Source organism: Lynx canadensis, chromosome D1, assembly GCF_007474595.2.
Source record: "Lynx canadensis isolate LIC74 chromosome D1, mLynCan4.pri.v2, whole genome shotgun sequence".
Lineage (NCBI taxonomy): Eukaryota > Metazoa > Chordata > Mammalia > Carnivora > Felidae > Lynx > Lynx canadensis.
The window spans coordinates 86,151,819-86,165,260 of NC_044312.2; the positions used below are offsets into that span (position 1 = coordinate 86,151,819).

General features: G+C 32.8%; 1 protein-coding gene across 1 annotated transcript in view; it reads left to right on the top strand.

Moving 5' to 3' along the window:
- The window catches only part of ELP4 (elongator acetyltransferase complex subunit 4), a 249,704-nt gene that overhangs the window by 120,846 nt on the left and 115,416 nt on the right, over positions 1 to 13,442 (top strand). The gene's annotated exons all lie outside the window — the stretch shown is intronic.

A 13,442-nucleotide genomic window follows, 5' to 3' on the forward strand; every position in this document is an offset into this window, starting at 1 on the left:
GTGTATATGTATGTATGTATGTATATATTTTTTACTTTAATGAAATTCTTAGAAAGTGTTTCCTGCTAATATTTTTATGTTCTTTTGGTGTAACAAAAAAATGTTAGACTATCTTATTTTTCCTCTTTTAATGGCATATCATTAGAGTATAGCAAAAATGACTTTGTTTTCAATATTGTTTGAAGTAAGCTCCAAACTTCTATGATAAGTATGGCATGTGTATTTCCAAGGCTTTCAAAACATATTTAATTAAATGTTAATGAGCTGTGCTTATTTGTGTGTGGAATGTGAATGCTACCCACAGTTGTGTATGGCTAAGAAAAGAGGATTCTTACCTATATTCTAAAAGCAGTTTTCTTTACTATTAATGAAATCACCTTTCCACTTTCCATGCTGAACAAAACAAAGTAAAATTTACACCAATGTCTTTATGTAAATTTTCTACAAAACTTAAACTTTTTTTGTGACCTTTATGCAAGCAATACTGACAGAAAGTAGTAGTATGAAAGATTTATTTCACCTTAATCTTGCTAAAGAGCAAATGAACATAGCACTATTAAGCAATTAGAGTTGATGTATTTATTAACGAAATAAATGCTCAGGGAGAGATGGCTTTTGGGTGATGTGATAGTTATCAGTATAGTCCGTGCAATTTTTTTTAACAAAGACATAAAACAGCCAAGCAGCCTTGACAAACCATTTTGTTTAATCTCTTTTCAAATGAAAAGCTCTTAAGCAGGCCACTTGTCTTAACTGCTTGAAACCATAAAAAGAGAGAATTGCCACCAATAAATTAGCATATTTTTAACTTCATCACCAAATGATGGTCAATGTGGCTTGGCACTGCTTTGGTGTTTGGGACTTCACCCTTAAGTGACCACTTTGGCCCTTTTTTGACCCTCTGCCCTCTTTAGCTGGCCACTTGATAAGGTAACTTAATGGTTCTCTCTCTTTTTCTCTTTCCCTTCACATTTGCAAGTAGCACTAACCTATAAATCATTGTAAGGGCCCTATCCAGTGACAAATTAATGTGCCCTCCTCCTAATTAATGGTCATCAATGTCCTTAATTATCTAATCCTATTGAGAGCAGTTAATAGTTAATCAGGCAGCCAGTTCTTCAAGCAGGCCATCTCTGCAGGAGTGTTAGAAGTTTCTCATCTGGGGATGCGCCCTTCAAAAGCCACTTAGAGCCAAGAGAACGAGAGTGTAGAAATACTGATTCTTGAGCTAATTTGCTTTAGTTCTCAAAAGAAACCATTGAAATGGAACCCAACACTGTAATTGTTCAAACTTTCTTTCAGTTTTTCTGATAGAATACTGAGAAATTTACCATTATTATTTACCAATATTCAGCAACATTTTGCTGAAAAATTTTAGAGGGATAAAGTTATAGTTAGTGTCACAAAGAAAGCATGCCTCATCATTTTCTTTTAAGTTGAATTTATATTTTTAATGAAAGATGTAAATTGTTTTTTTTTTTTTTCCTCCATATGACATCTCTCTTCCAAGATGAGTATTCTGACAACCCGGTCTAAGGTATCAGGTCTATCATCATACAAACTAAGCAAGCAGATTCCCTAGTGAAAAAAATATTGTACCTAGAGAAAAATGTAGCACTGTAGTGTGAATCATGTTCTCTCTGTCTCTGTCTCTGTCTCTCCCACTCCCACTCCCTTTCCCTCTCCCTCTCCATCTCTGTCTCACACACACATATACAACACATACATGAACACACATTTGGTCTTATATTGGGGATGAAGGATAGAAATAGAAGACCTTAATAATGTCAAGTGGAACCTCTCCTTTGATAAATTTAGGTTCCAATAGTGACTACACTTTACCATTGGAGCTGATGTAAGATCTTTTATAAACCACATAGGTTTCTGTTCCACTTCCTCTCTTCTATTCCCAACATTCTAAACCAAGAACAATTAGAATTGATCACCCTGTGGTTTGGAAGCAATATTTGAAAACAAAACACAAATAGATGGTTGGTTTTTAAAAAGTTAATATTTAATACATGTGATCAAATCCTTTACCTTTTTGACTTATAACCTAATCAATAAGGTATTTTTATACATAGAAAGGTAGGTAAAACACATTCCAAATAATTTATTTACTTATGCCATAAAATTCAATTTGGTGATTAGAAAAAATATGAATTAAAGAATGAAACAAACCTAATAGATGCATATATAGATATAAGTATAATAGGATAAAATCATGTGGTTCACATAAGATTAAATAATTTAAAAATAGCATTTTACCTTCTAAAATGCATTCTCAAACAGATAGCAAGTTTTTGGTGATATATTATAGAGATTGGAAGCAAGAGGATTCCTTTATTAAGGGAAAAATTATCTATCAAGTGATATTGTTTTCATATGTACAACAAATGGTTTTTTTAAAACTGCTCTGATACTAAAAAAATGAATAAAATGTATACTCTACTAGTCTGTAAAGTGTGAGACTATAATACAGCAGGCATTGAATCTGTGTTTTACTTTCAGAAGGGAAGCGTGGTTTAGCAGGTAAAGCAGAAATAAGTTTTCTGATTCCACACAGGTAGATTTCTTACATGTTGGAATTTACTATGGTCACATGGTCTCAAAAGTTGGCATGGTTGAAAACAAGGGGCAAAAGAAATAGGAAAATGCCTATTTTCTATTTTCTATTTTTCTATTTTCTATTTTAGGGTACCCTTTCTTTGATTTATTAAATGCCCATTTTATATATGAAAACTGATTTTTTTTTTTTTTTGGCCTAACTAACAGCCACCAAGGACCTCCCACAAGCAGAGCAATTTTAGCCAGCAGTCTTAAATTTCTTTGAATGATTTGGAAAAGGCAAAAGAATATTTCTTTCTTCTTAAATGTGTATTATTCAGACTCAAGTGGAAACATTCATCTAATCATAGTAAATTTTTACTAATAGTATTCATCAGCTATGAACCTCTATAAATTAGCCCCTCTACAAAAACCATAGCAGAATCACATCTATAGTAATGACACTAATATCCTGGCATGCATTCTGGGTAAGCAGAAGAGAAAATTTAAGGTTGATTAAGTATGACTTCAGGTTTAAAACAATAGCTTTCCAATTCTTTGAAAATTCATAATCCTTGTAAACTGTACATAACTCTCTAGCATATTTGATTAACCATGACATACTACTTCTTTCTTGGCCTTACCACATAACCTTTATTCAATCATAGTAAGATTTACTAACCCTTTATTGTATACCAGGACTTCTATTGGCTTATTTATACTTTCCATATAGTAATTAAACATTTTATAACGAAAGGTTTTACTATGAAACTGTCTTTTTCATCTTCATATCTATCCCAGAATTAAGCACAGAGCTATACACTTAACAGGTATAAAATCTTTGCTGAAATATATGTATAGAGATAAGTTGTGGCGTTTGAAAAATTGTCCAAATAGTACAGCTATAAATACTATATAAGCTCCATTGATCAAGTGACCTATAAATACTACCTTCTCCATTAAGTTCTGTAAGAAATATAATTTGGGTGCAATAGCTTCACTTCTAAGCTGAAATAACTACTTAGACTTGTATTTTTTTCAGTTTCTGTAATTTTTGCCTCTCTATTGTTGGGATGATCATTAACCAGTTTTTTTTTCTTTATATTAGTAATTATGATGTAATTATAATTCCTAACCTAGTAAGATTTGGCCGAATTTGCGATTCATTGTGACTTCATTTTCATTTAATTTAGTGACCTCATAACAGCAGCATTTTTACTTGCATTTAATAATATTTTGCTATTGTGATTTTCTGTAGTTCAGCTTGATCATATTTTAACACATTCTAATAATCTGATTTTCTAACATAAATAGTAATAGCATGTTATCACATTAGTTACAGTCTCTATATTAAAGTTATTACCAACAGAGTTTCTGCTTTGGTAATGGAACAGTTTTCCAGCTATAAGATTCAGTGTTAATTTCAGGTCAGAAAGTATGATTACTGGGTTACACTGAAATATACAAAAGGCATACACCATTCACTACAAATTTTCAAAATAGGATAAACAATACTTACATAGGCTTTAATTGGTCCAAAAATAGTAATTTTCATAAATAGTATATTTATGTGAGTCTTGCACCCTGCATGAATACTGAGAGCCCAGAAAATTGAAGTAAATTAAGACAGTCTCAAGACTGTCTTTAATTTTTCCCCCAGTTCCAAATACAGGACTCCAATACCTCCCCAGTCATAAGAACTTTTTCTCACAGAAGAATTGATTAACCAGTGTTTATTAAGTAACAACTATTTTTGATGCACTTACTTAGAAAATTCATTCTTAAGTATTAACACCAAAATATTAGATGCCATAAGTATAAATTAGTTTTATATAGTACTATAATATATTTAATGTGATTCAGTAGAATTATTTGAAATTTTAACATATTGGAAAAACATAAACTCTTGCAAACTACAAGGATATCAGTCACTTTGACAATGCTGGACAATGTAGAGTTGCATGGTATCTTTGGTCCTGGGTTTCCTTACTTGCCAAATTTTGTATCAATAGGCTTTTCAGTTTTAAATGGGAAATAGAAAGGTGACTGTTTAGTATACCTAGAACTAAAGGGAAGAGATGGTCGACTTATTTGTCAGTTAACAATTATGTCACTAAAATAAAAAATGGAAACATAAATGTCTGCCTCAAGAGCATTAAGTTGTAGCATGATGAGCCATGTAGTCCAATACGCCTTTTCTGATAATGATGCCCTCCACAAATATTGAAATGCTCAGTTCCCAGATAGATTGCAGTTAGCAAAAGAAAATCAAAGTGTAACATAGGCCTCTGTTCATATAGACCAAATCACTTATCAAAAGCAAATTCAAATGAGCATTTTTTAACAATGGAAATGTCATTTTCTCCATGTTTACATCTCAATATATTCATTATATTACCATCACTGTATTTACACTTTAATTCCCAAGTAATGTAAACATACAGTATGGTCATATAGATTTCACAGACTCTCAAGAAGTTGGTAATACTGTGCTCTTACATATCTCACATGGCATAGTGAGCCTATCAAAAGTGCATACCACCTTAAGGGGAACACAGTTTTGAGACTGTCTAATCCTATTTCTTCCCACATTGGAATCTTAATTAGAAGAGATAAGGAAAAAAAAAAACATCATTTAACTAAATTATTGTCTTGAATCTGTAGCAAAAGGTATAATCCGCAATTGGGCCAATTAGTGAACCCCATAGTTAGCTCTGCTGCAGCGAACAATTTGATTAGATCTGACACCATCCTAGTTCTCACTGTTGTTTTGCCAGGTATGATGGTCAGACTTCAAAGAGCTTGAGGCATCAGCAGGGCAAGGTTTGGAGGCCAGCTTAGGTCCGGTTGTTAATCTCTCTGCTAAAACCACAGCAGCTCTCACACAAAACAAGCTTACACGACACAATCATGCGGTATTAAAAGTTAGGGTTGAGTCATGCCAATTTGCCTTTGATTTTTTGATGATTGACCATAGATGGCTACATGACTAGACACACGCTAAAAGTATACTGACTAGGGAAGTTCCCAAATATTTGAAGTATTTTTTAACTTCCTATATAAACGTTGGGAAAGCTTATCCCCTCTCTGATCAAACTTCCAAAGTGATAGTACTATATCAGGGGGAAAATGAATACCTCTTACAGGCAGCCTGACTCCCAAACTTTTCACTTACCACTTCATAAAAATTAGTGTTTACGTTAATAATTCCTTAAGGAGAGTGTAAAAGGAAATTGTTTCTAAGTGGCAAGCTTTTTAAAAATCTATTAAGCACATTGAAAGAAAACATTTTTTCCTGAGTCATTTATGTTCACTGACAATTTTTCTGAAGTTTCTTTATAATTATTTTCCACTTAAATGTTGAGTAAAGTGCCCTTCCAGTATGTGATTGCATAAGTGTTCTTTTCTCTGCATTCTGATTTGTTGGAATATTGCAGTAATAGTGACATGTTTCCATTCTGAGAAAAGCCTAAGGCTGCTTTAGTATTATTCCGAATGATTGAAGCTGCCATCTTGCTGACTTTCCCTTAGGCAGCATAAGGCCTGTTTGCTTTTGTGTTCATTTCACATGCTTCCTGTGACTTGGGCTGGCAGAACATCATTGCTTCATTTGGCAAGGAAGAGTAAATTCATGTTTAGCTATTACGTATCTTAAAGTTTCTGTATGGTCATCAGCAACTGAAATATTATATTTATACTTTGTTACATTAAGTGAATCCTGTTTCTTTGAGAAGTATTTTTAAATTAATCTTATGACACCTTGACTGTGAATAATTTTTATGTACAAATGGTCATTTTATAAATTGAACTTAGAGTCTAATATTTCACATTGCACTTATTTTTATACCAATTCTACTACATTTTAGTCAGGAAATATAATTAGCAAGACTGTGGCACAAAGCAAAAGTCTAATGTTTAGAATCTTGCCAAATAGTCTTTAGCCCATGAATCTGTTAAAGATCCTGTGGTATCCATAGTATAGTAATCTCACAGTTGAGACCAGGATAGTACAGATTCAGCATCGTCTAATGATGAAAAGAGAAAAAAAAATTGCTTCTTTCCTAAATTTTGCAGATACAGACATTTATTTATGTATTGCAATGCTTTAAGGATTTTCTTAAAGCATTTGTAGAAGTGCTGTAGCAGAACTCACCCAGTTAATATGGTACTCCCTAAAACACTTTCTCCCACGATGTGCTGTTCATGGTGTCTAAGGAAAATAGAAACACAGGAAACAGAAAATGATGACAAATCATGGCTGTCCCATTTCATCAGCTAGACGGTAAGAACATATATTTTACCAATATAACCTCCAAGGTGCCTGGAAGAGTAATAACAGATTATAGAGCTTAATAAATATGGTATTTATGAGCTTTGTGATTATTGTAGGTAGCTTTGGGAATAATTTTATACCCAAAACATCTTTAGTCCTTCCTCAATGTCTTTGCCACCAAAAGTCCAGAATGTTCATCCCTCCGTATGTTCGTGGCTTTTTCTTGTCATTGGATTGCAGATTAAATATCTGAATCTCCTTAGAGAGGTCTTCCCTCACTGGCCCATCTGAAGTATTCACTCAGTTATCTACTGTCCTGTACCCTATTTTAATTCTCAATGTAACATGTATTACTATAGTTGATTATCAGTTAATTTGTTCTTTTTCAACTACTCAGCTTTATTTGCTGTAAGCTTCACAAGATTAGGGACATCGTTTTTTTCTGTGGCTAAATCCTGAGTACATACAGTAGGTGTTCCATAAATATTTGTTAAATTGTTAAAGTACTATTTTTAAAGTAACTCATGTCTACCACAGTGTATTTTAAAACATATATTTGGGGAGTGCCTGGGTGGCTTCATCGGTTAAGCGTCAGAGTCTTGATTCAGCTCCGGTCTTGATCTCACAGTTCATGATATCGAGACCCACATCAGGCTCTGCACTGACAGCACTGAGCCTGCTTGGGATTCTCTTTCTCCCTCTATGCCCCTCCCTTGCTTGCTATCTCTTTCTAAAGATAAATAAACTTTAAAAGACACAATGGGTATCTCATTTGTTCTCGGCATTGTGTTCAGTGCTTTCACATACACTACCATATTTAATCTTATTTGATACTCACAGGAACTCTTGCTATAGGCATTATTACATACATTTTTTTATTGTTTATTTATTTTTGAGAAAGAGCTCAAGTGGGAGAGGGGCAGACAGAGAGAGGGACAGAGGATCTGAAGCAGGCTCTGTGCTGACAGCAGAGAGCCTGATGGAGGGCTTGAACACACCAACTGTAAGATCATGACCTAAGCCGAAGTCAGATGCTTAACCAACTGAGCCACCCAGATGCCCCAACACACATTTTAATGTGAGGAAATATAAGGAGTTAGGTAACCTTCCCAAAGTCATAGAGCTAGGATTAAATCCAGAACTTTTAACTCCATGTACAGAATTACACTGGAAAGTTAACATGTTCAGGAGCTCTGTTAATTATTATTGAGTTAAAAATAAAAAGTTTTATTGAGTGTTTAACAGCTTGGGACTATTGCAAGTGCTTTATAGCCATTACCTCAGAGATCTCACAACTACTGATACCATTATTACCTACATTTTACAAGTGAGGAAATTTAAGGTTCGAAGAGATCAAGTAACCTAACCTATCCAAAGTCAGAGTTAATAACTGAAAGAAATAACACTGATTCTAAAACCTGGGCTCCTAAACACCGACTACTCACCACACCACAAGATGTACTCTCACATCTCATCGTGCATGAGCCAGAAAGCCTCTGCCCAGAGACATAAAAAAGAACAAACTTCAAAAATACACACACACGCATTGATATACAATCTGTTAAAATTCAAGTCAAAAATTCTTGTGTTCCTAGTAAGCATATCTACTCTATTTTTATTATAAATACCTTATAAAATTCAGATTGGATTAATCATAGCTTCTCCCTTATATAACATTAGGATTGTGAGAGTGTTCTTTCCTTATTTTTTTACTGACTTCTTGTATTTGGTAGGTATGGTTTTTTAATAGAAAATTAATTTGCAAAACACATAAAGCCATTCCCTAAAACGCTAACCACTTCTGTAGGATTTCTAGATCTTAGGTGAGGAAAGTATTCCATACAAAGAAATGTGGCTCCCTTGTTTCAGTCCACTATTTTGATATGGTTCAAAAGTATCCCAAATTTAATTATAATAATATAGTATAATTAAGTTCACTTAAGTTCTATAGTCAGATATTTTTGCAAATATTAATTTACTCATAGTTGCCATGTTGTTATAGCTTATATTTTTTAATTATTTTACGTATGTTATCTTTGAAGCCTCAAAAATTATTTGTGAGACAATTAAATTATATACAACTTATAAGGTAGTAAGGTACCAAATTCAGTTTTTCAAATTTCTAGTTTTTGCCTCCTTTTGATTTATCATAGCTGATTCTAATAAAGGTTTGATACATTCTTATTGATACCTACTTCTTTTTCTGTTGCATATGTTTTATTTATTGGAAGTCCTTTGAATACCACCTTTGAGCAAAATTAGCAGTAAATCTTATGATTGTGAATTTTTTTTATTTATCAATATTACTGACAAGGTTTCCTACAGTTTAATAGAAGAAATTGTGTTCCTCATTAAGGAAAGATGAGATTACATATAAGTTATTAGTTTTTAAAAGGTAGAACATGGGGGACCATAATAAATAATTAAGAGAAACTAGGGTGGAATGGAAATGCCTTTCCCCAAAAATCTAGTAAAGCAGTCCTCTTATTTAAGTGGAAATTAAAGTTTCATCAGAGTTATTACTGTCACAACTCCATGCCACAGTGGACATTTCATAGAGCAGCCAGTTCAGGTTCTTTGTGTCCGGTACAGTTCTCGTAAAGTTCCCTGAACTGTTGTGTCAGGTGCCGTCAAGTCAACCCGCCATTGTTGTAGAGAATCAGACTAAATCATTTTGTCATGAGCCTTCCAGAAATAAGAAACTTAATATGAATGGCTCAATGAAATGGAGTATTTGGTTTCAATATTTTGTAAGACTGTCAAAAATATATTGCACTCCTTCAGAAATTTCTGAGTAAATCAGTTGAAATATCTAACCCTATACGTTATTGCAATTTTGTTTTAAGTATCATTACTCAACATACATAACTTCTGGAAGGTATTTGAGTATTTGGCTCTGCTTTCTTGGATATATGATTCTTCCCTAAACATTTCAAAGTTGTAAAATTTCCAGGTATATAATTATTTAGTAGAAAGAGGGAAGAGGTGTCTTGTACTAAAATTAAAATTTCCTGTTATAAAATGAAACTAGTAACAAGTTTGAAATAACTGTTTTTGTTTCCAAAGGCTATTTATTAAAAACAAGGCTGTATTTGACTACATTTGTAATAACTTAATGAATTGTTTATGGAAGTTCTAAATATTTAATTCTTACATGATTGGAAAAGCAGCTTATCTTTGTCATCAGTAGTCATCTAAAAGGCATTATTATGGTGTAGACTTAGATAAATGCCTCAAGCTTTTTTTATGTATATATTTTGACGGGAAGAGGGGTTGTGATATTTCTGCTCAACAACCTAAGAAGTGTTTTACCAACTTATACTGTAGCTATGGTGTGGCATTCAAAACCCTTGTAACAAAAAGCCTCTTGGTGCAATTAAAGGTCACTTGTACATATTGTAACAGGCTACTCATTTACAAGATCTTTGTTAAGGGTCAGTGCTATAGCATGAAATGGATTGCCCTTGTTGAGCCTGTAAATAAATGGGTCAACTTATCTTGTGTTCAGTGGACAAAGAGAAAAGCTAACACAATACTAGTTTATTAATATTTTTACAAACAAATTGCTAAAATGTTGGGCAAAACCAAATGCACTAGTACTATATTCTTGACACAATTATAGAAAATTATTAGAATATATAGCTACAGTTTTTAAGGAAAACCGCTCATACACACACACACACACACACACACACACACACACACACACACATACACACCCCACTTAAATATATGGATCACATCCAGATATAGAAAAATAGCACAATGGTAGCCTTTAAATGTTCTTTACCATAAAACTAGCATGTTTCAACATAGCTAAGATGTATATACTCCATTTTTTCTGTATTGAAGTTCAGAATTTGTAAGGGATAAGTATGAAAAGTAATCAAACTGGACAGTGATTTATTTTCATTATTTTTCATAGCCTTTCCAATGCTTTGAGAGAAACAAATGGTGGTGCAGATAAAGTATTAGTAATAATCTGTACTGAATGAATTCACTCACTTGATTTTTCAATAAATTAAAACTTTAGGATGAAAATAAAATTAATGATGAAAAGAAAATATTTTGTACCTTCTAGTAATTTTTACACATTTAGATTTTATATTATATGTAAACACACATACATATACATATACATGAGGTATAAGTCATTTTTTGTTGTCAAAATCAAATTGTTAAAAGTATACTAATGAAATAAATTTATACCGCACTTTCTAGAATCCTTCCATGTGAAATTGACCTTTTAGATACATGGCTCTACACCCCTAATTATTTAGATACATGGCTCTACACCCCTAATACATGGCTCTACACCCCTAAGCACAGTGAAACATCATGATCATACTTAAGCATCTGTTGTAAAATATTGAAGCTTTGGGAAAATGTGGTTCACTTAGAGGTATAAATGCTTTAAACTTACCTCTGTTTTACTTATCATCATATCCCCTCTTACTAGTTCAGTGCCTGATCACGTGGATACTCAAAAATAGTGAATGAATGAATGAACAAATGAATGTCCTCTTGATAGTGCCCAAAACATATTAGAGAGTGTGACTATGAAATCTCACCATTTCAGACTATATGGAGTAGTCTGATAATGCTAATACAGTTTTCATTAATAGTTTATATACTTCTAAGGTTTTGCATAAGTAAAATAACCTTCAAAAAATATCAGCTGATCCATTGGCAACAACATGGATGGACGGATAAGAGATTATGTTAGGTGAAGTAAGTCAGAGAAAGTCAAATACTGTATGATTTCGCTTATATGTGGAATCTAAAAAACAACAAGTGAATAAACAAAACAAAATATAAACAGACTCATAGAAACAAGAAATAAACTTTGGGTTATCAGAAAAGGGAGGATTGGGGGAGGCAGGAGAAATAGGTGAAGGGGATTAAGAAGTACAGATTTCCAGTTATAAACTAAATAAGTCATGCAGATGTAGTGTACCGCATAGAAACATAGTCACTAATATATCAACTTTGTATGATGACAGATGGTAACTAGACTTATGGGGCTTATTTCATAATGTATAAAAATATTGAATCACTATGATGTACACCTGAAACTAATAAAATACTGTATGTCAATCATACTTCAATAAAAACTTATTTCAAAATCAGCTAATAGTATAATGAACCATTATTGCTGAAATAAAGTTGAGTGGTACTCTTCAAAAATATCAGATAAGAAATTAGGAAAGATATAATTTTTAGTTACCAAAAAGTGATTGGTGTTCCATATGATTCATTATTTCCTTATTTTCATTTTATTGCCATTTGAAAATTGTTTTGAATGCTTCATCTTAAAAGATTTTGTAATAAATTGTCTAAATTTGTAAAAGCCTTCCAGAGCTGACAGAAGTCAGTTCTGATTGTTGGGTTTAAAATACCTATACCTTCTAACCCCCTTTGACCCAGTAATTGCCTGTTAACATGCCTGATATTCTCAGGCCAGTAAAGTGGATTTTATTGCCTATATGTTTTTCTGGCTTTTAGCAGAAAGATATTACAAAAGATTTGTGAGACTTAGGAATTAGGCATGAAATAATTATGTGCAATGGAATTTCAATACAAGATTTTGGTTAAATTCAGATTTAAATACATATTAGTAATAAAGCAACTAATATCACTTCCATAATAACAGAAATCATCAGAACTTTCATTATTGAAAAATCATCCTGCTGACCTCTTTGTGCACATGGAGCTGACAAGTCCCAATCTAATTCTTTAGTTTGGCTTCTTAAGAATTTCCTCCTGGGAAACATTCTGGCCCAGATAGAAATTTAAGGACAATTATATTCAGAAGAAAAGCTTTATAGTGCATAATTTATAAATGAATGCATTTCCTTCATGGGTCCCATTGACTTAATGTGTTATTTAGTCAAGAAATAGAAAGATATTTTGGAAATGTGATCTACTCTTCACAGTGCCATAAATATGAGCCATTTGCTTTAGCACTCAAATATTATAACATTGCGATCATTTTATTGGAAGGATTCTTACAGTTTGGTTCATGTAAAATTAGACAAGTAAAAGACAATATTAAACCAACTTTGCCCTTGATGCTTTAAAGCATGAGGTTCATAAACTATGACCTGTGGGCCAAAATCACCCTCACCATTTTTAAAAATAAAATTTTATTGGAACACAGCCAGGCCTATTTGTTTATGAATTGTCTATGGCTGCTTTCATGCTACATCACTAAGCTGACATCTTATGGCATGCAAGGCCAAAAATATTTACTATCTGGTCATTTACACAGAAAGTTGGCTATAAATAGGAGCCACTATTTTAAAGAATTTTACTGAAAATTTTAAAGAAAATTTACTGAAGGAATTGTCAGAGGACATGATTAATAATGTTAAAATTAAGCTTTATCTGAATAATAATAAATTCATATAATCACCTGATGTTTAGTTTGCACATTTTGAATTAATAATGCAGGTATGTCTCTTAAAGAAAATACCTAGATTTCTTAAAATGCTAAAATCAGAAGGGAGCTTAAAGTACTTCAAAGCCAGCTTCTTATTGTATGCACATATTTTCTCACCCAGCCTCTCTTCATGGGGAACCCACTTTCTTAGACTCACCCCATTTTACTCTCTACCAACTA